Raw genomic sequence first — 25,920 nt, 5'->3', positions numbered from 1 at the left:
GCCTGCAAAGGAGAAGGCTCCTGGCAGAACCTGTGGCACTATGGAAAGGAGACCAAGCTGGAGCAGTTCATGAGGAACCACAGCCTGTGGCAGGGATTGACATTGGAGAAGTTCATGAATGACTGTATCCCATGGGTGAAACTCCAAAATAATCAGAGTGTGAAAGAAGTAAGATAATGTGTTAAGAGCTGACCACAATCCCCCACTCCTCATCTACACATGCCACTCAGATGGGAGTAGGTAGAGAAATCAGAAGGGAAGTTGAGCATGATCAGAAGGAAGGGGTAGGAGAAAGATGCTTTTAATATTTAGGTTTATTTCTTCGTTATCCTATTTGGATTAAATGGAAATAAATGAATTTCACTAAACTGAGTTATATTTTCTTGTGACAGTAACTGGTATGTGTTCTTCATCCTTATCTTCATGCACAAACTTTTCATCATATTTTCTCCCCCTCTCCTGTTAAGAAGAGGCAATGACAGAGTGGATTGGTGAGCACCTGGAGGCCAATGAAGTCAACACAACACACTACAATAACTGAAAAGTTTTGTTGTTATTGTAACTACCATTCTGCCTCCTTTTTGTACTTCTTAATAAGCTTTGTTATAAGAATAAATTAATTAAGAATATGTTTACTCGCAATTAATTTGCTCAGCTCAGATGACAATAGAAGTAAGGTTCTCAGTTATTGCAAAACGTACATGTAAAAATAGATCATAATATAATGTTCAGTTTGGCTAAAAAGTGAGCTAAGAAAGGCTAAGAAGCTGAAAAATCTAAATGTACTGTTCTTTTTTCTCAAAGCAAGGATGAGAATATCCATGTATCTAAGAGAACTACAGAATGGATGTAATTTTAGATATTGTTTTGCATGTGGATCACAAATTACAGAACTGTGTTTTCAAGAGTTCAGAATCCATAAAGTAGGTATAATTTAAAAGTAATTCTTAGAATTACCATTTAAGTAACTGAGATGCAAATGATTTACAAAATTGCCCAGTACATAGAGATCTCATTTTGTAAATTTGTCCATGTTCCAAAGCTCCTTCTGAAAATAAGAATAAGCAATAGTGGTCTTTTAAGCCCAACTGATCTGTGCAGCCACAGATTCTATGGGTTCTGCCTTATACTTTTTCCTGAAAATAAAGCAGATTTTTCTGGAGCCAATAAATTATTGTTTCTAAAGATTTGCAGTGGTTGTATGTCTTGCCCCAGGAACTGATCTAAAAAGCAAAGGATCACAATCATGTGGAAGGCCCAAGGCAGGCAATTCTGGCTCCCCTTGAAATAAACTGAAGGAGTAAAGGCAGAAAAAGTGGACAGCATATTTTTAATAAGACCTTAGGTGCAGAACTGCTGGCAAGAAATAAATCAAGTAGTACTCAAGGCAAGGACTATTCTGTGTTAAACTGTTTATTCTGTTTTTAAGCAAGTCACAGATCATTAAAAAATTGAATACTCCATTAGAACTAATCAAAATTATTATACTATAAACCAGAAATAAATCCTGCTATATTAGGTACAAAAAAACCTACAAAAAAAAGGCATAAAGGTCTGGAATAGCAGGAATTAAACCTAGGCACACTATTCACAAAAACCAGTTGTGGGTTCTTTTTCCTAGGCCCAATGTATTTGTCTTGTCAAAGACTTAAATCTGCTATCTTTCTATCTCTGATGATATTCTTTTTCCATTACTAGCAGATTCTGTGCAGCCCCATAATGGTCTTAGTAACATTGTGTGGAACACCTCATAAAAATCACTGCCTAATATCTGAACTAATTTCTTTTCTGAGTCAGAACATGAATCTGTACATGGTGCATCCCTTTTAGAACTTACTCCTTTTCAGAAAAAAATCAGAGAGAATTACTTTGCAAGACATAATTACTTTTCTTTGGTGTCAGAGTCTGAAACATAATAGTTTATGACTTAAACATTTTCATGAAAGACTTTTGCCTGTTATAGCTGAACTGTGTTACAAAAGCTGCACAGAAGACCCCCACACCCTGAATAGGTGTTGGGAGTGAGGCCCTACACAGTTGGCCGATCGAGGTAAGACAAAACTCAGGGCTGGGGACACTGAGGAAGCACAAGCTTCAGGGAGGAGATGACAGCCCCAGGGCTATCAGCTGCCAGGCTGGAGCACACCTGCACCCAAGGCTGGGGGCAGAGAGGCTTTGGGGGTGTTGGAAAAGCCTCTGGCCAGAGCCCCCATCCTCTGCTGTGCAGAGGGGCCCAGCTGAGGGGCTCTTCATCCTGGGAAAAGCTTATCCACAGCAGAGGGGGTGGCACAGCCCACCAAAGGCTCCCAAAGGCTCCCCAGACCCTGCACCAGAGCACCAGAGAGGATGTAACAAATCCTCCGTGTTGCCAGGGACAGTGTCAAACAGGCCCTCTGCTGGGGAGGGGTATATTAAATATTAATTTAAATATTAATCCATGGAATTCTTTACTCTTTGGCATGGCATGGTGTGGTGTGTGGCAGTGTGGCGCTGCAAGGCAGCAAAGGGGACCCTCACCAGCAAGAAGCCCAGATGGAGGGGAGCAAGGAGACAGCACTGGACCCTGGGATGGGGGAGATGCTTCCACATAACCCCTGTCATTCTCCTCCTATCCTCCCACTCCCACACACACTTCTTCCTCTATTTCTTTCCTTTTTTCTTTTCTCTTTCTTTGTCTATGCCTCTTTTACTATTAAATAAAATACATCAATTTTCTGGCACCAACATCTAACCTCATTGGTTTTAATCTCATTTTTGGGTATATTTTGAACCTTCTAAGTTTTTTGTGGCTTATACACAGAGACTTTGTTTTCTTTGCCTTTCTGTGTTTTTTGGGCAATGTCACTTAAAAAGCAATTAATCTCAATTTTAGCCATGCTTAATTGATAGGTATCTGGCTTGCAAGAGCTGTCTATGATCTTTTTTTCCCAGAGATGGGTGTCTTTCCATACTGATTATGATGAGATCCTGGATGGCTAGTTTAGATTAGATGCCTACATTTTAAAAATTGAAGAGACAGAGAGATTATTTTTCCTCTTGCCACCATAAAGGTGCTTTATGTAGTAGTCTTATCACAGTGATTTACAAGAATATAAAAAGTACCTTTCAACTTTACCTACCTTTGAACCACATATGCAGTTACACGAAAAGTTAGCTAATGTGATACCAAATCTGAGCAAGTATATCCTGAATTTAAAATGGATTTATGACTGGGGTCCTTGCTTCTGTCAACTGCATTCCTTCACCTTCTTGTAATCTTTAGTTGTAAGAGATATTTCTTGCAGATATCACAAGAATCATATAAAAGTCTGTTCTGGAAGTGACATCTAGAAAATAATCTAGTTCAGCCTTTTGTTTGAAAGAAAAGCCTTGGATTAGGTCATACAGTGCCAAGCTAATTCTGGAATTATTCCTGGAGGAAAGACTTCACCAGTTCTCTGAGTGACCTAATCCTATGTATAATTATTTTCATGATAAAGGATTTCTTCTTACATTCAGACAGAATTTTCCCAGAATTAGCTTATGCATTTTCCTTCTTACCTATCACCATGTATCTTTCTCCACCTGCTCTCTAATTGTTTTTAGGTGTTGGAAGAGTCCCTCTTGGAGGGTGCACTCAATCTCATCATCCTGACCATATATAAAGACACTGAATATTAACAGATGCAGTATCAATCTCTGAAAAACTCCACTCATGAACAAGTTATTGTTTGGAATATTAAATGCCACCCTTTCAGCCTGGCAATTTAAGGTGTTTTCTATCTGTTCTGTGGTCTTCCTTTCTAATCTGTATCTTGACCAGCTGGCCAACAAGAATGTTATGGGAGACCACATCAAATGCTTTGCTAAAATCGAGATACACAACAAGATCTGCTGCTCTGCCTTCATCCACCAAATATCACAGAAGACAATGAGGTTGGTCAAGCACAATTTACCTTTGGCAAATCTATGTTGCCTTTCCCCATCCCTTTTTACTCTCTGCTTTGTCCTTCACGTATTGGGCATTTTCTTCCATGAGGTCTTATTCATTAATTTTCATAGTGACTGATGTGATGCCAACTGGCCTGCAGTTTCCTGGATCTTTCTTTTTACCTGGTGTATAGATGGATATATTATTTTCCCTTTCAGAGTAATTCAGGATTCCCCTTAGACCCTATAACCATTTCAGAGATGACAGAGAATGATTTTGCAAGGATGTCATACAACTCTCCTTGCACCCTGACATATCCTGTCAGGCCCCCTCAGGTGTGTCTGTATCCAAATTGTCCAGATGTTCTCTTGATCATTCTTTGCTCTTTGCTTCATCACTGCTCTTAGCAAAGAGAATTTGGAACTGGCTTTAACTATGAAAACTGAGCCAAAGAAGGCATTAAATACCTCGACTTTTTATGCTATTTGTGACTGATTTGCTAGTCCCATTCATAAGTGGACCTACATAGTCCTTGCACATTTGCGGTCCACTTAACAGGTAGAGAACTCTTTTTTTTTTTTTTTTTTTTTTTTTCTTTTGTTTTTCTTGAAAGTTTGAACTCTTGCTGAGTTTTTGGTGCCTTTCCATACTTATTTCATGTTTTGGTTTGGTTTTATTTTGAGAGGGTTTGAAGTTGATTTCTTTTTAAGGTTTTGGTTAGGTTTGGGTTTTTTGGTTGATTTGGTTTTGCTTTTCTTTTGTTGTTGCTCTTTGCCTATTTGGTTTGGTTTTTAAATTATTTTACTAGCTCTAACCAAGCTGGTCTTTTTGTTATGCTTGTTCCTTTCTCTGTCTGAGAGGGTGGACCGATCCTTTAAGAAAGATGTTTCTGAAATTCCCCCAGTGTTCCTTAGCTCATTTGCTCTTCATGACAGACTCCCAGAGTTCACTCTCTGAAGTTCTGTTATTCTGAAATCCAGGTCTTTAGTCCACTTATTTTCCTCATGATCTTTCAGATCTTAAAACTCTGTGATACATTTCAGAGATCTCCTGAATTGTTTATGTGCCACTGTATTGTTTCCCCAGCAAATAAAAGTATAATAACAGTAAAATTGAAGTCCTTCATGGGAACCATAGTGTGGAGACCTAAGGCTTCTTTGAATTGAGGAAGGTTTTGCCTATCAATCCTTCCTGACTGTGTGGTCAGTAAAGAGACAGCAGATCACTACCACAAGGTATCCGTTGATGGTGATTCTTCAGGTCTTGACCTACACCATTTGAAGGACCTGTCCTATTTTTCAAATCTAAGATCTATGTGCTTATGTCGAAGTTATAGAGGAAAGGAATGGAGTTTCTAGCACTGTTAAATTCCATACCACCCACATCATGGCTGGGGCTAAGTTAACGCTTTGTGGAATGTTTTATGTTGATTGAATGTTGCTCTAAAACTTTTGCCAAAGTTCTCTGATTTTTAAAGTTTCTGGTAAATTTCTTTTATTGTTTTGACCTCTTGAGAATATACTGTTGGTATTTCTCTGGTGTCTAGCTCAGATTACATGAAAAACTCTAAGCCCTTTTAAGAGTCTCATTGAGCAAGGGGGCCTTACAGTGGGGGAAAGGGAAAAGCTCAAATGGGTTTAATTTTCTCACTGTGTTTCAAACCAGCACATCTTTCACTGGCCACTTTATAAAGAAAGTAATACTTTCTCTCTTCTATCCTCTGTCTTTCCCAGGTGGAGTAGCGCAAAAGAAGATTATGGGACTAACTTAGTCTCAGAACCTACCTTTGAGGTAGGTACATTTAGCGGAAAAGAATCACATGTTCCCTTTCCAGTCTGTAAAATAAGAATGGTTACTCTGATCTACTAAGACACTTAAAAAATAAAGAAATCCAATTCCTGAAAAACCTTTGAGTATTTTTAGATGCTTTCATCTGTATGGTAGTATCTTGGTTTAAAACAATTTATATGGGGCAGACAGTGCAAAAGGAGTTACTCTCCTTTTAGTTTTAACCAAACTTTTTTCACCACTAAGGAGAGACATATACAAGATATATGAAAAAATACCAGTTTACTGAAACAAAACAAAGCAAAACGGCTACAACCCAGCAAACAGTAATAATCACTGTATATTAACATGCTAAACTCCATGGACTCCCTGGGAAAAAAGGAAACAAGATGTGGGGAAGATCCTCCCCCACAGCTGACTGCAATGTCCAGGGGACAATGTGGCAGAGAAGCCTCCTTCCGTGTGGTAGAGAGAGAGAACAAATGAAAAAAAAAAGCAACCCACAGCAACTGAACCCCCATGATAACAAAAATCCCTCTTCCCCAAACAACATCCAATGGGAAACAAGGGGAGAAAACCCAAAAACAACAAAAACAAACAAACAAAACCATTTTACCAATAGAAAGATGAAAAAGTATGTTGCTGTATCATAGTTACTTCCATTTTATCTACCTGTTTCTTTACAGATTGCTCATGAAAAGGTCACAAAGAGCCTCAGATAATAACTGTGTCCATGTGTCACTGTATGTGGAAAGGTATTATAGCTTTGTCCAGTTTTACTACTGTCTCATTTACAGATTGATTTATACAACATTCGTATTTAATTTTAGGTTAATTAAAAAGTTTTGTTTTCAGCATTCTGATGAAAATTTTAATTTTCTGTACTAGTAAAAAAAAAAGTTATGCATAAAGAAAATAATTAATATAACCCCACCTTTTTTGTAAGAGTTGCCATTTAAGCAGAAATCTGACAATATAGAAGCTTCTTTATATTTCCCTTGTTTCTTCAAATATGGTTTGAATCAAAGTATTATCTTCCCACGCTTGATAATAATTTGAAATCATGCTAATCTCTCTGACACAGCAGGTTTTTGATAGCTCTGTAAAACCTTAATATCATCGCTTCAGGCAAGGGTGACAGATGCAATCACCTTCTATAATTCATGTTTAATATCTGAGTGACAGAGAAGAATCATATCATGTCCTTGATCCCAAATCCTCAGACATGCTGTATCACCCACCCCTAGAAAATACTTGTGAAAATTGCTTAACCTATTCCAAATTTAATAATATTAAGAAGATATATATCTATCAGCTTAAAAATATATATTTTACAGGAGTTTTTACATTTCTCTAAACTCTCTTCTGCAGTGTCAACATCCAAGGGAGATTTCTGTTACCAACATTTCACCTGTCCAGTGTATTGATAAAAACTGGGAAGTAGTTGACACATGAAAGACAATATCTTCATTCTCTAGTTCTTATAATCTGCTTACCCTTTGAAGAGTATCTTTAAACACTAAACCTAGGGGAAGTTATATTTTTTGTTGTTGTTTGTTTTAACATTTTTTTAAAAAGAGCAGTTGTTGTGAAAAGACATATTTAAAAAATGCTGTTAAAACTATATGTGCAAACATATTTACACAACCTAAATTTTACATTTGCAATGAATGCATGAGATACTTAAGAAAGAACAAAATATTGCATGTATCTGAAGGTTCTGTACAAATGGAAAATGTTTCTATACAGGAACATGGAGGCAGTCCTGTGCTCTGACTAGATTCTAAAATGGTTACACATGACTTGTGTCTGCACATCAGCTTGCAGAGCTGAGCCTGGAAAAAATAAGCTCACAAAGTATATAAATTTCCATATCATCTGTGTCATCAGACACAATTTTGGTTTCCTTTATTAGATAATGATCAGCTCTATTAGGCACTTAGGCATACCCTAATCTTTTCAAACAACTCCATACTGCTATTATCTTAAGAAAGAAATGCAGCAAGTATAATTTCCATGTCTGTGCAAATGTTCTGTTACTTATTCCATAGCAGTTAAGGTTGATCTGAAATGACACAATTTCTACATTGATGTTATTGTAGGTCCCAAGGAATATGGAGATGATGTGAGAATTATTCTAGGTAGAGAGTGGTTTTAGCTGTCGGAACACCTTTGTTTAAAACTGCCTGAATTATAGATTCATTAATCTTTGGGGGAATATTAATGGTGAGTATAACTATCTGCTTGCCTTGTTCTTTTGTGTTCCTTGTTATTAACACCAGAACACATAGTTCAACAGACCTTTAAGGTGGCCTATTTTAAGGCCCTGGGCAACCAAACAAAAGATTTGAGCAGTGAGGTATGAGTGTAGGGAAAAACAACAACAAAACCTTAACAAAAATACTCAAAAAACAAACAAACAAAAAAAGAAGTATTTACTTTCATATAGCCAGAACAAGAACCTGTGATTAAGTTTTTGCTTTCAAACCACACAGAACATTTCCAATAATCTTATTATAAAAGAAGGTGACCATCTCAACAAGTTTTTAAAATACTTGCAGATAAGAACTCTAAATGTTGAAAAAAATTATTATATTCCAACAAGGGCTAGTATGAAATTTGGTCTGTTCTATGACATTTCCCATTAAAAAAATAGTGCAGCTTGTATATGTGTTACATATATGTATATTATTTTTGATCACTACTACTACTACCTGTTTATAGAATAAAAGTGCTTCTTATCTTCAGGTTTAAAGAGAAAATGAAGCCAGGCTATTGATAAAAAAGAGAAAATACCAGCATGATTTATTATGGAAGAAGAGATGGAAGCAATAATATATTCTTCACTCAAATATGGGTGTGTCAGGATTTGTATTTAAACAGAGATGTTATCCCCAGGAAAAAATGTAATTTTTTTATCATGTACTAATTCCAGGTAAAAAGCCTTCAGAACATTCAGAGAGAAATCTCTTCTTACTTTTGTGTAAAAAATGAATTTTTATAATCAGATCAATCTAGTTTACTTTGTTTTAAGAGAAAAAAGAAACAAAATAAAAAACACCTAAATTTGAAAACCAGCTTAGGATGTTTGTAACACAATCAAACTAGCAATAAATATCAGCTATTAGAGAGAATTATGAATAAGAACTTTTACGTGTTTTATACATACCTAATGCTAAATCCTGTTCATGATAAATGTTTATTTATCTGAGGAGGTTTGGATTTTCTTAATTCATCCTGTGGCAACAGCATTGAATCTTGTTAATGAAAGTGATGATAGCTTTTCTTGCTTTTGTTTTCTTCTGTTCAAAATATAAGTTTATAAAATAAATATTCATAAAAAATATTACACTGTGATTGTGTGCCAGACTTGGTTAGAAGTCATACCTATGTTACTATTCAATGCAAATACACTATGGATGGATCATTTTTTTAAAAATTTGTTATTTGTCAAAGATAACAGCAGAAGAGAGCTTCATGAGTCCCATTAGCAACAAATGGATTTTGTATTCCTCTGCTTTCTAGATCATCATAAGGTGTCTGATTTTACAAGGGAGGGAACGTTAAATATTGACTACAAATAGCAGCAATTATTGGGTAAAATAAAGTGCTTTGATCATAAAAGCAGGGACAGAATTTGGAGTTAAAAGATGAAGATTCTCTTTATTATCTTCTATTTCTTCTATGTTCTTTACAATGCAAATTTTGTTGTAAGATAGGATTTTATAATTACCTGTAAAAAATACACACTTTCACAGATTGAGGTGGAAGGAGACACATAAAGTAGATATTGACTTTCCTTCAAAGGAAGTACTACTTTATCTAATCTTTCTAACTCAAACACTAATCTAATTCATCAGGCTAAGGCTCACTTTATTTATTTTTTTTTTTAAGTTTTAATTTTAAATTGCAGCACACGATGATCTGAGAATTTTTTTTTTCTCTTATTATATTACTCATTATGTACATCAGTGGTAAATAACTTATGACTCATAAGTGTTTGTTAGGTCATATAAGGGAGGCTTTCTGTTTAGGAGGACAGCATGAATGTAGCAGGAGTGTCTTTGGTACGTGGGAGTTTTCTGTGTTGTGTTGCCATGTGAGTATTTTATGCATGGCTCAGGTCTGGAGTAGTAGATGTTCCACACTTTTGCAGTTCAACATTATCCTTTGGAATTCCTTTACATAAAGAAAAGAAAATAAAGCAGCCTTCAGCCTATTCTAAGAATGTTATGACAGATACAGAGTAATAATTTCTTCAGAACTTTAGAAATACATAAAATTTATTAACCAAATTATAACAACTTTTTTATATATTTTAAAAAATACACTAGCATTTCTTTAGGATCTAGAACTACTTGCATTTAAGGAAAAATCTAAGCAACATTAGCTTGCTCAAAGCTTCTTTCAGAGAAGAAGTGCTGGTCCTGTACATATCTGAAAACATTATGAAATTATAAATACAGTAAGATAAATAGTATACTATAAAATTTTGTAATTAAGCCTTAAATACTTTCATGTATGAATTATGATGTAATTAGATCTCTGAAAACACCTGTATAAAAACTTGTCAAGATTTTTTTTATGGGCCCAAATTTCTATTTATATATTTAATATGAAAAATAATAAATGAAGAAATTCATGCTTATTTGCTTAGTGAAGAGAGATTTTAGCTACAAGTGTTTAGTGATTGGATAAAACAAAAAAGGTTGGTTGGTATTGTGTGCAAAAAGGTCATGTAATGTAACAAAATATTCTCCAGGAAATGTCAATTGAGTTGTAAAGTCCCAGAGTAATTTATGAGATCTAATATTTTTGTTTGGTTGGTTGGTTGGTTTGTTGGTTTTAACTTCTTCAGACTTTTAGAACTTCCAGAATATTTTCAAAGTCCAGGCACTTCACACTAGCTCACGTGATGGATATGTTCTTAGCATTTCAGAATTTTAGTGTTTACACTTCTGTTAGAGAAGTAATCCTCAGTTGTTCAGTCTGGGGTGTTTTGTGGTTTCTTATTTTGTATGCTTAGTCTCTGGAAGAAACTAAGAAACAAGATATTTTTTTTAGTCTTCAACATTACCCCAGCTTTAAGCTAATTTACATTCTCTTTTTTGTTAGCAGTAGATGACATCACTTTTCAAAACGTTTCAAATGTTTTAGAGATTTTCATGTATATTTAATACAAGTGATAGCGTGCTGTTTAATGCCTGAATAGTTTTTAATGCTGTGAAAAGATGAAAATATCTCTTATTTGTTGCTTTTGAAAAATAGTCATCTATTTGGTACGATTTTTCAACTTTGTTCTCTTTGTAAAAGGGTGCCAAGATGATTAGTGAACATTTAAACTAATATGAAGATATGCATTTGAAGAATAAATGGTAATGCATGTATTAAATTTAGGAAAACTACATATTTATCTATTAAATCTGTACATATCCAAGTATCACAAGTGATCTTTGATCTGATCTGATCACAAAGTTGCATGTTATTCTAAATTATAATTATTTTTTTTTTACGTAACTCATTATCTCTTTAATTTTCAAAAACAAAAAGCTTTCTTGATGAAGATCCTTTTATGGAGAGAATTTAAAAACATATATTTTAAATAATGCATTGCAATATTTTCCTAGCTCTGTATTCTCACATTTGAGTAAGTTTTTAATATGGAAAACTTAGTCATTTTCAGACTGTTAAATTTTACTAGTATTTAGTTTTTACAGAAAAGTTATTATTTTTCTGGGCACTAAATATTCAGGAATGTTTAACAATAATTCCCAGTTTTGAATTTCCATAGTTCTTAATATTTACCTTACTCTGTCTTACTTCACCAGGAGTATGGTTTGGTCCTGCAGTTGAAAAACTAAAATAGAATTTCCTCTAATAGATAATAAAATAATAAGAATAGAATATGTCATGTCATCACTACAGAAAAATATTTCATACCACAGGATGCTCATAAAAAGATTATAATTGTGTGTTAAGCAGTTTATATGGAAAACACCTCCCTATAGACCTTGAAATTGTATTTTAGAAAACTTAAAATCCCCTGGGTGAAGATTTTAGATATCTATCAGGGTAGTCCTTATACAATTTTACTAATTCTCCAAGGCTACTGTATTTTGTTAGACTAGGAATTAAAAAGTGAAATTACCTGTCCTATGGTAAGTGAAGACATTAATTTATACATTTTAACTTGATTTGTTAATTGGCATGTGTTGCCACTTTGTGACTGATTTCTTACACCTGTCTTTCACCTGTATGCTGCAGATAATAATAACAATTCCTACTGTATACTCAACTGATAGCCTTACTCTGAGAATTTCAGAAGAGATTTTTATCAAGGGTTGTAGAACAGCTTTATGATGCTGTTTAAAAGCTGAGTATATGTTGAATGTAGAACCCTGTCACTCCTATGCTTTTTGAAAATTGTCTGTCATCTAGAAAACACCGGATTGTGAGTGAAACCCGTAAGAGAGCCACACTAGATACTTACTCATAGTTACAGAACTCTCACAGGACTGCCTGCTTTTGTGCTCTGCTGAGACATTGTGCCAGTAAAGAACAAAGCATTACAGGAGGTATAACTTCTATGGTTCTTAGTGTGCTGGACTCACTGGGGAGGAGGCATGTCTATTCCATCCTAGAAAAGAGATTAATCCAATACAGCAGCACCCAGAGATAGAACACTCATGGGTAGCATGTTAGGGAACTTACATCTCTGACAATCACCTGACATTTTTGAGACTACATCCTCAACAGAGAGAGTTGGTAACATTCTCTGGTTCAAAATGTATGAAAGTTGAGATTAGCATGGCTATTTAGAAAGCTTGCAGAATCAATGGAAAAGTTTTGAGCCTAGTTTACATCCTTCTTCAGTGTCTTATTTCTTTTGACCAAAATTTAAACGAAAAATTCAGCTATCAAGATGAGATATTTTTCCTATGGTTTTCCTAAGAGAAAATAAGCTGTATTGTAAATTAGTAATATTCCAAACACTAAAAACTAACCTTGCTGAAATTTGTGCAAATACAATGAGTGCAGTGCTATTCTCATTTATTTCTCATGAAATTCATTATAGTAAATGGATTGATACTGAATAAAACCTCACAGAATTAAGCTCACTGATTCAGAACTAAAGGTCTAAGTGACAGCATTCTTCCTTTGTATGGTAGATTACTTCAGATTTTTGTACAGCTAATAAATGAAACAAATTACTGTATTTTTTAATAACATCATTAAATTGTATACTTAAATTTTATATGTCTGAAGTACCCAAAAGTGGCAAAAGAAAATTAAATATTTCCAAAACCTACAAAAATTATTTTAGTTATTACTTAACCATAATCTAGAGCCTAATAATAATGAAAATGGCAGTTCAATCATTGCCCACAAAAAGGGAATGACTCTTAGATATGCCTTGTGATTGTGACTATTGTACAAATATTCTAAAAATTTTAAACTCTAAGAGACAGCCACTGTGTCATTATCTGAAAGTAGTTTATCTCCCTCCAATTCAAATTCCCAGTTTTAATTTCTTCCTAAAGTTAAACAATTTCCCTTTTTTTTTTTAATCGCATCAAATGGAAATTGTGTCTTCTGAAACAAAGCAGAGGGATCCACCTCCTGTTCTAATATATTGAACATTTTTGCTGTTAGTGCATTCATTGTTGTGAAATGGACTTTCAACTGTTTTTGCAGTGTGATGGGGCTCAAATTCCCAGATATCACATGCCATAGTGTACCCCAGAAGTCCAAGTTTGTTATTTGGTGGGTTTCCACTCTATGCACGTTACAATGAGCAGCCTGTGTAGAAGTGTTTACACATCATCCTCATTCAGGAGCACTCATCCCCAGATTAGACATTTATACTTTTGCTGTTTTATCAAACATGTAGTTTCCATTTTTGACAGGTAAAGAAGCTTCAAGAGGAAATCTACTAACAACATTCCTAAAGATTCCAATCTGGCATATCAATTTGTAGCTAAAGTATTTAAGGGCATAAGACTGTAAATGTTCCCCACATGGAATTTAAGCCAAATTCATCAATTTCTTGCATCATTTAATCTTAAACAGTAAAGTAAGCACTACATGTTTCCACTTTTCTTTATGTTTAAGTCTTGACAACTAATTTGTCTTCCATCATTTGATATCCTCTTAAAAACGTAATGATGTATTTTCCCTCTGTAAAAAAAAAAGTCTTGATTCCAAAGCACTGCTAAACTTTCTATACTGCCAATAATAGAAAGCTTTGTTCAAAACCAAATTTTATCTATTTGTAGTAGTTACTGGTGGGAAATGAGGCATTGTAACCATTTAGACACTTCTAATAACTTTTAAGGAATGGGGTAAGAGTTTTAATTTCTAAGTTTCATTTCAGGTTCCTTAATTATATTTTTAGAGCTGAAATTTCAAATTTTCAGTGTTTACCATTCAATGTAAATCAAACCTTGTCTTAGCAAATTTTAGTTATGTGTCATTTGAAAGTTAAATTTTAGTTTTGTGTCCATTGAAAGCAGTCTAGCAAGTCTAGCAAGCATCTTGTCATTAACCAATGCTTTACTCCATGCAGAGCTCCACTGAAGTAAGTGGGGATTCTACTGTTTATTTTATTTATTACTGTTTATTTTACTGTTTGTTTGTTCCCTACTTACTACTGATGTAAGTGGAGACTACTATTAGCTAATATGTAAATTTGGGGACTTTATGTGACAATTGAAGTTTAAATGATAATAATTATTAGGACCAAAATAGTATTTGATTTATTTACAGTAGTCCAAAACAGTGACAAAGCTTATACACGAGGAATTATTTTGGATAAACTGGGTAGGATTCAGACTGCAATATAATCCTCAAAAGCCAGAGGCATTCCATAACTATCTCTGAGGTAAGAAAATGATAATAAGGAACAGCCAGCAAGATTGCACAGATAGGAGTATATGTGAAAGAGATTAAGAACCAAGATTTAGGAATGTAAGAAGACTATCTCAAATGGAAATGTCATGGACATCTGGTGAGAGGTCATTACATCATTTCCAGCTGTGGTTATTCATTCAGCAGTACCTTATTATCGATATGAAATTCAAAATTGTGTTTTCTTCAGCTGACAATAGCAATATTACATTAGAGAAAAGAGCTATAAGATAATTTTTCACTTAGAGAATCAAGGAGAAAACATTATGACTTCTAAATTGTTGTTAGTACCAAAAGCACAAACATCAGAGGACATACATTACTCTGAATAGTTGTCTATGTAGTGATTGATGACAGACATTTAGAAGGTTGCAATTTTCACTGTATTATGGGTCTTCAGCAAGTGAAGTTCAAATTGAGCTAGAAATGAGCAGTAATTTAGAAGAAGGAGTTGGCCTGATCTATTATTTGATTTAAACAGTGGTGTGTAGATATGGGTTTTTTTCCTGATTTCTCTATCACTACTGACTTTTCTAATGAGTTGTGTGCTTAAATCATTTCACCAAAACAGACACAATTAGGCCAGGCATAGCCCTTCAGTGTATGGAGGGAATTAAAAAGAGTCAATACCTGGAGAAGACAGTGTATATATAAGAGTTATGAATATATAAAGCTTTTGGATTCACCTATTAAACTAATACCTCAAACCCCAAACTAAAGCAAAACAAAGACAAAACCAACCATAAGCAAACAAAACAAGAACAACCAAAATTTAAAAAAAAACAAAAGAAACAAACAGTCAACAGGAAAAAAGCCAACAAACAACAAAACTGCAGAAACCAACAGATTTCCCCCTTTTTCTCATCAAAATAAAAAGCTAAATATTTTTCTGTTTTTTCATGATACTCCAAATTCGATAGAAAAAATAATGTGTTTTTTTGGATAATTTACAAAAATCATAGAATCTTAGAATCATTATGATTGGAAAAGGCCTTCAAAATTTTAAAGTCTACGCTTTGACTGAGCACCACTTTGTCAACTAAACCGTAGCACCAAGTGACCTCCAAGTAATTTCTTAAATGTTTCCAAGGATGGCGACACCACCACTTCCCTGGTCAGCCCATCACAATGCTTAACCATCCTACCATAGAGGAAATTCTTCCTGATGTAAAACCTGAACCTCACCTAGCGCAGCTTGAAGCCATTTCCTTGTCCAGGAGAAAACACCCACCCCCACCTTGCTACAACCTCCTTTCAGGTACTTGAGCAGTAAGGTCTCCCCTGAACCCTCTTTACTCCAGGTTAAACAACCCCATCTCTTTCAGCCACTCTTCATGGGTCTCACTCTCTAGACCCTTTCCCAGCTTCATTGCCCTTCTCTGGACTTGCTCCAGCACCACAGGGTCTTTCTTGGTGAGGGGCTCAGAACTGGACACAGGACTCAAGGTGCCAACTCACCAGTGACAGGTACAGAGGGACAGTCACTTCCCTAGTTCTGTTGGCACTATTGCTGATACAGGCCAAGGTGTCATTGTCTTTCTTGGCCACCTGGGCACACACTGGACCATGTTTAACCACTGTTGACCAGCACTCCCATGTCCTTTTCCACCAGGCAGTTTTCCAGGCAGTCTGTCCCCAAGCCTGTAGCACTGCAGGGGAATGCTGACCCAAGTGCTGGACCTGACACCTGGTCCTGTGGACCTCACACTGTTGGCCTCAGCCCATCCATCCAGCTTATCCAGATCCCTGTGCACAGCCTCTCTACCCTTCAGCAGGTCAACACTCCTACCCAATTTAGGTCATCCACAGTATTTCTGAGTGTGTACTAAATCCCTTCATCCAGATCATCAATAAAGACATTAAATAGGATTGACCCCAATACTGAGCTTGATGAGGAACGGGACTCAGTGATCCCTTCTAACTCAGGATATTCTGTTTACATGGTTCTAACAGCACTGCTCAGCTTGGTCTGCACAAACCTTGGTGCACTTGATCCTCCTGTCTGTGTCATTGGTGAAGATATTAAATAGTATTCATCTTAGTATGAACCCTTGCAAGATACTTGTTAACTGATCCCCACGTGGAAATAAAGGCACTGACTGTAACTCTTCAGACACAGACTTCCAGCCAGATCTCAAGCTGAACAGTGTTATCACCTCTTTATCCAAGGATACCACTGGTAGTTCTGTTATCAAGTAAGTTTTCTCAATTTGTGAGCAGGAAATCCAGCAGTGGGTGATTCCTAGTCACATAATCCAGTATTTGCAGTAGGAAATAGTACTCAATTCTTTCAAGAAACCTGATGGAAGGTTTGTGCACTGCTATGTTTTTATTCTCCCAAACTGTCCAGTTAATTGCAATCACTCATGAGGATGATCTCTAGTTTGACTTGCACACAACACTAAGTTTGATGTTTTCACATAAGTATCAAACGAAAATTTGAATCAGAATTACAATGGTAAGAGATCATCACTTTATGTGTAAAGCAAGGGTTTTACTTACCCATCTTAATTACTTAAATTTTTTTATTTTTAATTTCATCAATTAGTTTGGAATTGCTTTGTTGGTTTTGGTGGGGGTGGTGATTTTCGATGTTCTCCCTTCACATTACCAGCCTCCCCCACTTTGTTAAGTGATTTTGCTTTTCTTTTCAACATGGCCTTGAACATATTTTTTAAAATAGGCTCATACCAATAGCTGACTCTGTCCTTGTTTGGTCCCTTTTCCAGAGCATTTATAAATTAGGTAAGCAGAAAAAGGTTTCCCTACTAGGAACCCAATGAATGACTGATGTTCTCCCTTTTTAGCAGAACTAAATCATTGTTTAAAACAAAGCTTTCTATTTGTCCCACTGAATAAGGAAAAGGTACATTTATGTAGTCATCTTTACTTGCAGAACTATTTGGTATCAAACAATGCATAGCAGAGAATCAAAGAGCAAATATTCATTTCATGTAAATCATGCCACAAGAAACCAAATAAGTTATGTTTTACCAAGTTCATAAAAATCCAGGCTATTGTAAGTTTATTACAATAAAACCAGTCTTACTCTAATTAGATGAAACCTGTATGTAAAAAACATCTAGCTGTATTAATCAAATTTGAAACAAATCATCTCTATTTCATACTTAATGTTCCTCCCTTTCTATTTTTCCACTATGAAGAATGGTACTAATTTCCCAAATAATTAGACTGCATGATAGTTCTGAACTGTAGAATCAGATTTTAGTTTCTCTATATGAATTGTAATTAAATGCAAAAAGACCCCCAAATGTTAAAAAGGGATTGAAATAGTTTCTCACACAATGTGTTTACCAAAGAATTCTGAATACCACAATGAATCAGCAAAAACATCAAATATTTTCATCTCAGAAGTACTCAATTAATGAGGAAAATATATTTTAAAAATAACATATTCAGTGCTTGACAGAAAAAAAATCCCCTAGCACTGTTTGTAAATAGTTTTAATGAGATTCATTTCCTGTGTGATTCAGGACACTTAGCAGATGCATTATCTGCTTAAACTCTACTGAACTTCTTCAAATGTAAGGGTATTTTCATGACTATGCTACCATCACTGAGCTAACAATGTATTGCTCTGCATTGTGCACACTATAATTTTGGTAGACTAAATTCTACAGGGATTTACTTTGCCCCAGAAGTACTCCCACCAACAGAAGAGTATGAAAGGTTATGAAATGGAAAATAACCACTGTTATTTCTTGAAATCTAAATTTATTTGCTTTTTTAAACTGTTTAAAATATAAAAACAACATTATTGCTTAAAATATTAAAAAAGTAAAAAAAAGGAAAAGGAAAAGTGGTTGTTCCAGCATTTCTTTATTTTACAGTCACATTATAAAAATAAATTATCATGCTCCATAGTCACAGTTTGTTGTGATCTTGATAAGGACCAACCAGTATTGCAGCGGGCACTGAGTGGAATAGATGCTAATTGACATTTACATATGTTTAATTTGGAAAGAATATATAAGAATTGTACCAATAATCTATCTATTCTGTAACTCTTGGAATAACAGGCTGGAAAACATGATGTAAGAGAGAAATTGAATGGCCTTTTATCTTATCCACAGATAACAGACTTGATTAAATTGTGATTAGAAAAGTTAGATGTTAGCTGCTTAAAGTTTAGCAGGCTAATGTTTTAAGATGTGATTTTTTTTCACATTTACATTTGATACAGACCTTTATATTCTTCTTTGATACAAAAAAGGATAAGGTAAGGGAAATTAGATCAATAATTTTGTTTTAATCTGTCTTTCATTTTACCCAAAGGGATATTTAAACTTCATTTTAAAGTATGTATTAAAACAGCCCCACAAGCACTACTATGAATAAGAGTTTGCCAGAATAGATATAAACTGTATCTGCAATAATTCAGGCATAATATTTTTCTCTACTCTGAAAATGCCTGGAGAAGACCTAAATGCTGGACAGCTGCATAATGAGCTAATTTTATATTCAGTATTTTGTCTTCTTACGTGCACGTGCCTGTGTACACACAATGCTCAGTCACGTGGTCTTCGAGATGCTTGCAAAGGTTTAATAGAAGACAATTTACCCTGTTGATTTTTTTTCTTTATAGATGGGTATAAATCTACATAGACATTTTCATCCCTCTCAAGGTTTATCTCACTCAGTGGATTACCAAGCAATGTTGAAGAACTCCTTTTGATTGTGGCAGCAACATTGCTGAATCCGGTTTAATGCAGCACTTACACTTTTCCACTACACCCTTGGACTCACCCAGACGGGCCAATTTTCCTACATTTCCTTACATCAGTGCTAGTAAGACAATGAATATTAATTAGTACTGCTACCACAATTATCCAGATGACACAAAAATAACTATCTTTTTATAGTATTGCATTTCTTGTGGCACTTCCTTGCTGCCAAAGGGAAATTTTCTATGTGGAAATTTTCCATACAACTGCAAATGGCAGAGTTACTAGGTACATCAAATGTCTCTTGGAGTTGGATAGTTTCTGTAAGGTCTCTTTTTTCTTCAGAAATCTTGGTCAAATATTGAGTTTGGGATATATATGTAATACAAATCATCAACTCTACTGAGAACTGATAGAAATAGTATTTCCTGAAGTACTTTTTCAACTCAGATCTTAGAGATATCAAATTATATCTACTGTTCTGCAGTTGCTGTTCTTTTACGTTGATAATTGTATTTTAAAAAGCCCTAAGAAATATTTAAAGTTTCGGTTTGGGGAAGTGGGTCATGGGTTTTTCCTCCTCCTCCAATATTTTTATCTATTTCCCCAAGTCATGTGTTCTTTGACGCATTACAATTGCCTCCCATCCAGAAGAAACCTGAAATTCGTTGCTTATTTTGCTGTAATCTGGAATATCTACATTAAAGTTGTTCTTTAATATTAAAATAACTTTATTTTTAAATCTATTTTCATTATATTTTGGATTTATTTTTATTTTAATAAATGTACATGCATTAAATTAGCAGGAAAGCAGTTATTGTTAAAAGCCTTGCATTGTCTTTTGATTTTTCTGCTCTGTGTTCCAGCATTTGTCATGACATAAGGCTTTGGTTGTTTAGTCATTCAGAGGAAAACTGTTATCTCTTTGGCATTGGACTGACAATAAATTATAACACATATCGTGCTATGGTTAATAGTGGCCATTAAGGAAATGATTAAGACCATTGGACACAATGGATTCTGTGCTTGATGTCCGTCATATAAAATGCCAAGAACACTTTTTCAACTCCACTTATGAACTTACTAATGATAATAAAAAAATCCAGTGTATATGACTGATTTACAATCCAGTCCTCTTCCTACTAGACTAACCAGGTTGGTTTTTATGATAAAAGTTTTCTATTAGCAATTAAATTATATTTGTCTTAATAATATAGTAATTATTGTAGAAATACAATTGAATCTCTTCAAATCTCATATGTCAGGAAGGAGATATCCAGTGGGTGATTTAGGTTGATAATAAAGATTATAGAATTATCATTTACAGAAAATTGTTCAGCTCACCATTCATAAATTAATGTTAAATAGGTCTATTATAAAATACCTTGACCAAAAAGAGCTATTAATAGGATTATTTTTACAGGTGATCTATTATTTTTCTAAGTTTGTTTGTTTGTTGTTTGTTTTGTTGTTGTTGTTGGGAGTTTTATTTAACACTTGCATAATATGGAAATATTTTCATGGAATGGCCTGTCGTTTCTTTTTTTCCAGAGGGATGTGGATAAAACCAGAAGGAATATTTGTTTCTAGCAGGAGGGACCACACCCAGTAACATGCCATCTGCGTTTCTCTAAACGCTATTTAGATGCAAAGAAATAAAAATAATAATAATATATTAAATATTTAATACATTAATACTTCCTAAATTAAGTATTTTAATAAAACTATATGAACTAGTAGAGGCTATTAGTGCTTATCTGGTCCAGCTCTACAATTAGAGCAGGATCTGCTTTGATCAGACTGCCTGGAACTTTGTCCAACTGTGTTTTGAGGCAAACAGATGAAGGATTTATCTAAAGCCTTTTCCTTCATGTATTCCTAATTTAAAAGTTACAAGTATATCTATCTAAGAGGACTCAATCTTCTTCTCAGTTTTTTTTTTTTCTTTCAAAATTTCTAATTTCTTTATAGCTTGAACATGTCAACAGACTTCAATTAACTTCACATCTTCAACAAGATTTCATGGTAATCTATGAAATTAATTTTTTCCCGGTGTCATGAGCCTATCTGATCCTTATTTTCATACTCAGTAATTAATATCCTCTTCTAAAGAAGGAAAAGTATAAGAAGAGAACTATGAAGCCAGCAGGAATTAATATGCTGTATCTACTGCTTCAGCATTAAAAGCAGGTTCCCTAAGAGCAGACAGAGTTTTTCTGCATAAAGCAAACATGACCACTGGTATTTATATCCATGTTGAAACCACATTCTTCATAGAGATATTTTTCCAGAGCTAATTTTAGCCTTTCAGCTGGTCGTCTATGTGTATCTTCAGGCTGTCCTTCCCACCCTGCAGCTTGCACAGATCTTCTTATCCCTAATATCAGTCCCATATTTAAGTGATGAAAAGACAGAGATAATTAGGGTAGGGGTTTTATGGGCCCAAGTCACCATACCAGATAGGCAAGGATAACAGATGCTTATTGGTCCTGTTAACATTTTCATGTTTGAAGAGTCCTATTTGTCTCACACAGGAAAAACCTCAGTAACAAAGTGGGAGGAACTATTTCACAAAACAACTGCTGCATCTTCCATCCCCTTTGCCAGGGGAGTGAAGTCTCTGTGCTGGATTCTCTCCTTACCCAGCCTGAATCCCCACCATCCCCATGGGCACGAAGGGCTGTGGTTTGCAGACAGTGTCTGCGTCTGGGGATGCCAGCTGTCCCCCAGCTGGGCCACCCCAGAGGTGAAGCTGGATCAAAGGAGGCACTGGCATGGACACAGGCGTTAAACCAGTGACACCTGGTCAGGGCTGGCAGCACACACTGCCATGGCATCCCCCTGATAAGGGCAGACATCATATTGACAGACATACATAGCTACAGACTCCACCATCTCTGTCCTGTATATGAGGACTCATTGAAGTGAGGAGGCAGATTTCTTCTGGCTGCATGTTTCACTGTGAGGCAGCAGTCCAGGGATCATAGTCTTGACTGCAGAATGAGAGAACTGAATATTGATTGTGGGGATGGAGCTGGTTGGGGCTGATAATGGACTGGCCTTGGGCATTAACTTAAGGCTGTGGGAATCGGGCCTGTAGGCAGGAAGATGAATACATTAGCAGGTCTGTTCATTTAAGGTTATGCTTCCAGAATGTTCTTAGTTGTCTCCTCTGATTCATTGTCATTTGCTGCATTATTTTTCATATTCCTAATCCCAGTTTGTGATTGGAACCCTGCCTTCAGATCAGCCCACAGATCTTCCATATATATACACTGTTCTACCCACCCATTTTTTGGCTTTTGTGGTTGACCCTATAGTGTGTGTTCACCTTTTGCTGTTTGTTATTTTGCCATTAAAAATATTTTACTTTTTGGGTCACCCGATCATGCCCATCCCTTTTACTTGCCACACTACTCCTGGCTGGCCTGGGTCTGAGGTTGTGAGAGCCAGCAACAATTGATTACTACAACAATCATCTTTCATCAGCATCCACTTTTCCCTCCACATTGCCAAATTCTTTAAGAAGGAGGCAAATTTTAAGTCAGTAAGAAAACATTAAGAGGGCTTTGCCATGTTCCCAGTAAAAACACTTCAGAGAAGGTGCCTTTAGCAGTCAGTTAGCAAGGGCTTTTGGAAAAAGGAACGGTGAAACATATTTCTCCCATTCAGACAAGGATGGTCAAGCTTAATGGTCAAGCTTTTTTTTCTACATTTGTAGCCACAAGGGTTTTGTTTAACAGTTTCTCCTGCTTTGTTCCACACAGTTACTTACATTAATTCAGCAGAGTTTATAAAATGCTACCTTTACTTTGAAGTGTTTTATCCTCCTTGGAATGGTCTAAGTGTCAATACAAATGCAAGGTCACTGAGGAGGAGCAAGATGTTTTCTGCTGAATAACATCAAGATTGCGCTGCATACTTTTCCATAGCATGCACTTCACAGTGTTACGCTGGCAGGTGTAACAATATAAATAATAAAACTTAATGCTCCACATAAAATGTGGGAAGATACAGAACACTGGATGTATTGGAATAAGGAGTGAGGGGAACAATTACAGAGGATGGTAAAATAGCAGAGGAGTTAAATTAATTTTTTTTGCATCCATCTTTACTGTCTTTACTATCTAGGGCTACAGGGAAATCACTCTTCCAAGGGCACTTTTCATGGGAAATTATACTGTGGCCTTAACAAAATGATGGCCTCCAAGGAGGAAGTTACAGAGCAACTTAAAAAATTAAGTGTAGTAAATCACTAAAACCAGATAATATTCATTTGAGGGTTGTGAAGGAAATTAAGTGTGAAATAGAGAAGTTACTGGCAAAAATGTGCAGTGTATCATTAAAAAAGGAACTAATCCACGGGCTAAAAAGACATTTTGATGGTTCTTGGCTTTGGAAAAATCTACACTTTGCATAGTTTTTATATCATAATGGCTAGGGGAACCTCTGAGTAGTGTAGGTACTTGGGGCTGAAAATAATAGTCTACTAAAAAGTTCTTTACCACATGCTGTACACCGCATACAGTTTAAATTCATCATACTGTAGAGATAGTGGAAATATAACCCTAATATCAAAAGTTGTCCAATAAAATAATTCCATTGAAGGTTTCTGACTGTGCAAAACTTAGTATTGGAACACACTAAATTTGCAGAATTACAGTGTCATCTTCTATATCATATTTAAAAACATTTATCTTTTGGTGTAAGACAGGAATAATGACAAAACAGAGAAAAACAAAACAAAATAAAAAGCTTTTTTAGTTCAAATTGTTAGTTAAAAAATCAGAACTACTGATCCACAGTTGAAGATCAATAGGAATGAGACGTCTTTTGGAAAATCAGGTTATTTGCTGAAAAAATTGCATTTACATAGTCTTTGAAATACACAAAAATTCAGGATGTATTTCCTGCATGCTTTTAACACATATATGTTTGGTTTTTTTCCTTTAGTCTCCATATCCACTATAATTTGCCTTTTAATTCAACAGTTTAAAAGATTATAATGTACAATGTTTCATGGCTTGGAAAAAGACTTAGATTTCCTCTTCTGCCATCCACTTCTGTAGATTTGAATCCTGCCTTTGTAAAAGGTTATCCTACTAAATCATCAGTATGACACCAAAAGCCTATGCTAAAATAAATGAACTGAGACACTGTTTTGTTTTGGTTTTGCTTTTTTTTTTTCCTCCACAGAATCCCTTTGTTTAAAATAGGAATTTAAATAAGAATGCATTGTTAAGAGCCACCTAAATTGTGTCTGTTAGTCTCAAGCTGAGTTCCAGTATTGATGTTTCATTTCCGATAAACTTATTTACCTTTGGAGTGTTTTACAAAGGAAAATGCACTGCAGTTTCTCTTTTGTGCTTTTAATTATGCCTAGGTCTACATTGCTATTTCCATTATTTTGAATGTTTTTGTTAAGACTGGATAATAAAATAGGACATCAAAAAGTACCAAACCAGAGGCCCACATACATCACTTGCCAGTTGCAATTAAAACGTTTTCCAGATAACCACTAGACCAATGGAAGCAGACTAAAATACCCCTGCCAAACAAATAGAAACCCAACAGAAAACCTGCTAAAATTCACAAAGCAGAAGCAGTGCCACTTAAGAATGTTAAGAGATATTAGGAGCATGGCTGTCTTTCCCAGCTGCTCTGATCCAGGTATCCCTCCTGCCTGGCCACACAGCCCAGGACAATGCCCTGGGGAAGTGAGCATGTCGAGGAATGCAGCTGTTTCTTCCCTGTGCTCAGATTCAATCAGTAGTGAAGATGTGCAAGTGTTCCAGAGGCACACACACTGACATGGCTGGTCACACAGACTACTATAAACAAGGTATCATTTTCACTAACACCTAAATACATAAACACAGACAGCCATTGCTTCTCCTTCTGTTGGGCTGGCAGAGACAGAAGGGCACACAAAACACTCCCGGTTCGCAGGAGCATACATTGCTGGATGCCTTGAGCACAGGATCTTTGTCCATCTGGCACTCCTGCCCTGATCCTAGACCCTCCTACCTGTTCCATGTGTCCCTTACCCACTGGTCAGTCCATTTTTGTGCTCTCTAGCAAACACAGTGCTCAGGTCTCCCTGAGCATACCAGCACAGACTATTGCCAGCTCCCCAGCCTGACCACAATCAAAGCTCATGTTCCACAAAGTGGTGCCCTTAGTTTCTTGCTAGCCCATTAATTAGTGTAATTGGTAGAGTTTCTTTCCTCTTTTTGTCTCCATGTCTGATTTGGAATGTCTGTGTGCTGCCTTTGATACTGTCTCCCACAGAATTCTCTAGGAGAAGGTGGGAGCCCACAGCTTGGACCTGTGCTTTCACTGGCTTAACAACTGTCTGGATGGCCAGGCCCAGAGCAGGATGGTGAATGGTGCTGCATCCAGTTGGCAGCCAGTCACCTGGGGAGTTCCACAGGGCTCAGCACTGGGGCCAGTCCTGTTTGATGTCTTTATTGATGATCTGGATGAGGAGATTAGGTGCACCCTCAGTAAATCTGTGGATCTGGACAGGCTGGATCAATAAGCAGAGGTCAACAATATGAGCTTCCACAAGACCGAGTGCTGGGTCCTGAACTTGGACCACACATGGGCAGCACTAAAGGCTGGGGACAG

General features: G+C 35.8%; 2 long non-coding RNA genes across 2 annotated transcripts in view; one reads left to right on the top strand and one right to left on the bottom strand.

Annotated features, from left to right (window-relative positions):
• LOC147654687 (uncharacterized) overlaps nt 1–25,920 on the bottom strand; it is a 72,450-nt gene that overhangs the window by 21,840 nt on the left and 24,690 nt on the right. The gene's annotated exons all lie outside the window — the stretch shown is intronic.
• LOC147654688 (uncharacterized) lies at nt 6,383–9,902 on the top strand. The gene is made up of 2 exons (XR_015282907.1): nt 6,383–6,453; nt 7,801–9,902. It is a non-coding gene; the product is annotated as an uncharacterized LOC147654688 (long non-coding RNA).

Source organism: Cyanistes caeruleus, chromosome 2, assembly GCF_971803275.1.
Source record: "Cyanistes caeruleus chromosome 2, bCyaCae1.hap1.1, whole genome shotgun sequence".
Lineage (NCBI taxonomy): Eukaryota > Metazoa > Chordata > Aves > Passeriformes > Paridae > Cyanistes > Cyanistes caeruleus.
The sequence above is the reverse complement of the archived record's forward strand: the minus strand, read 5'-3'. Positions and strand labels throughout refer to the sequence as shown.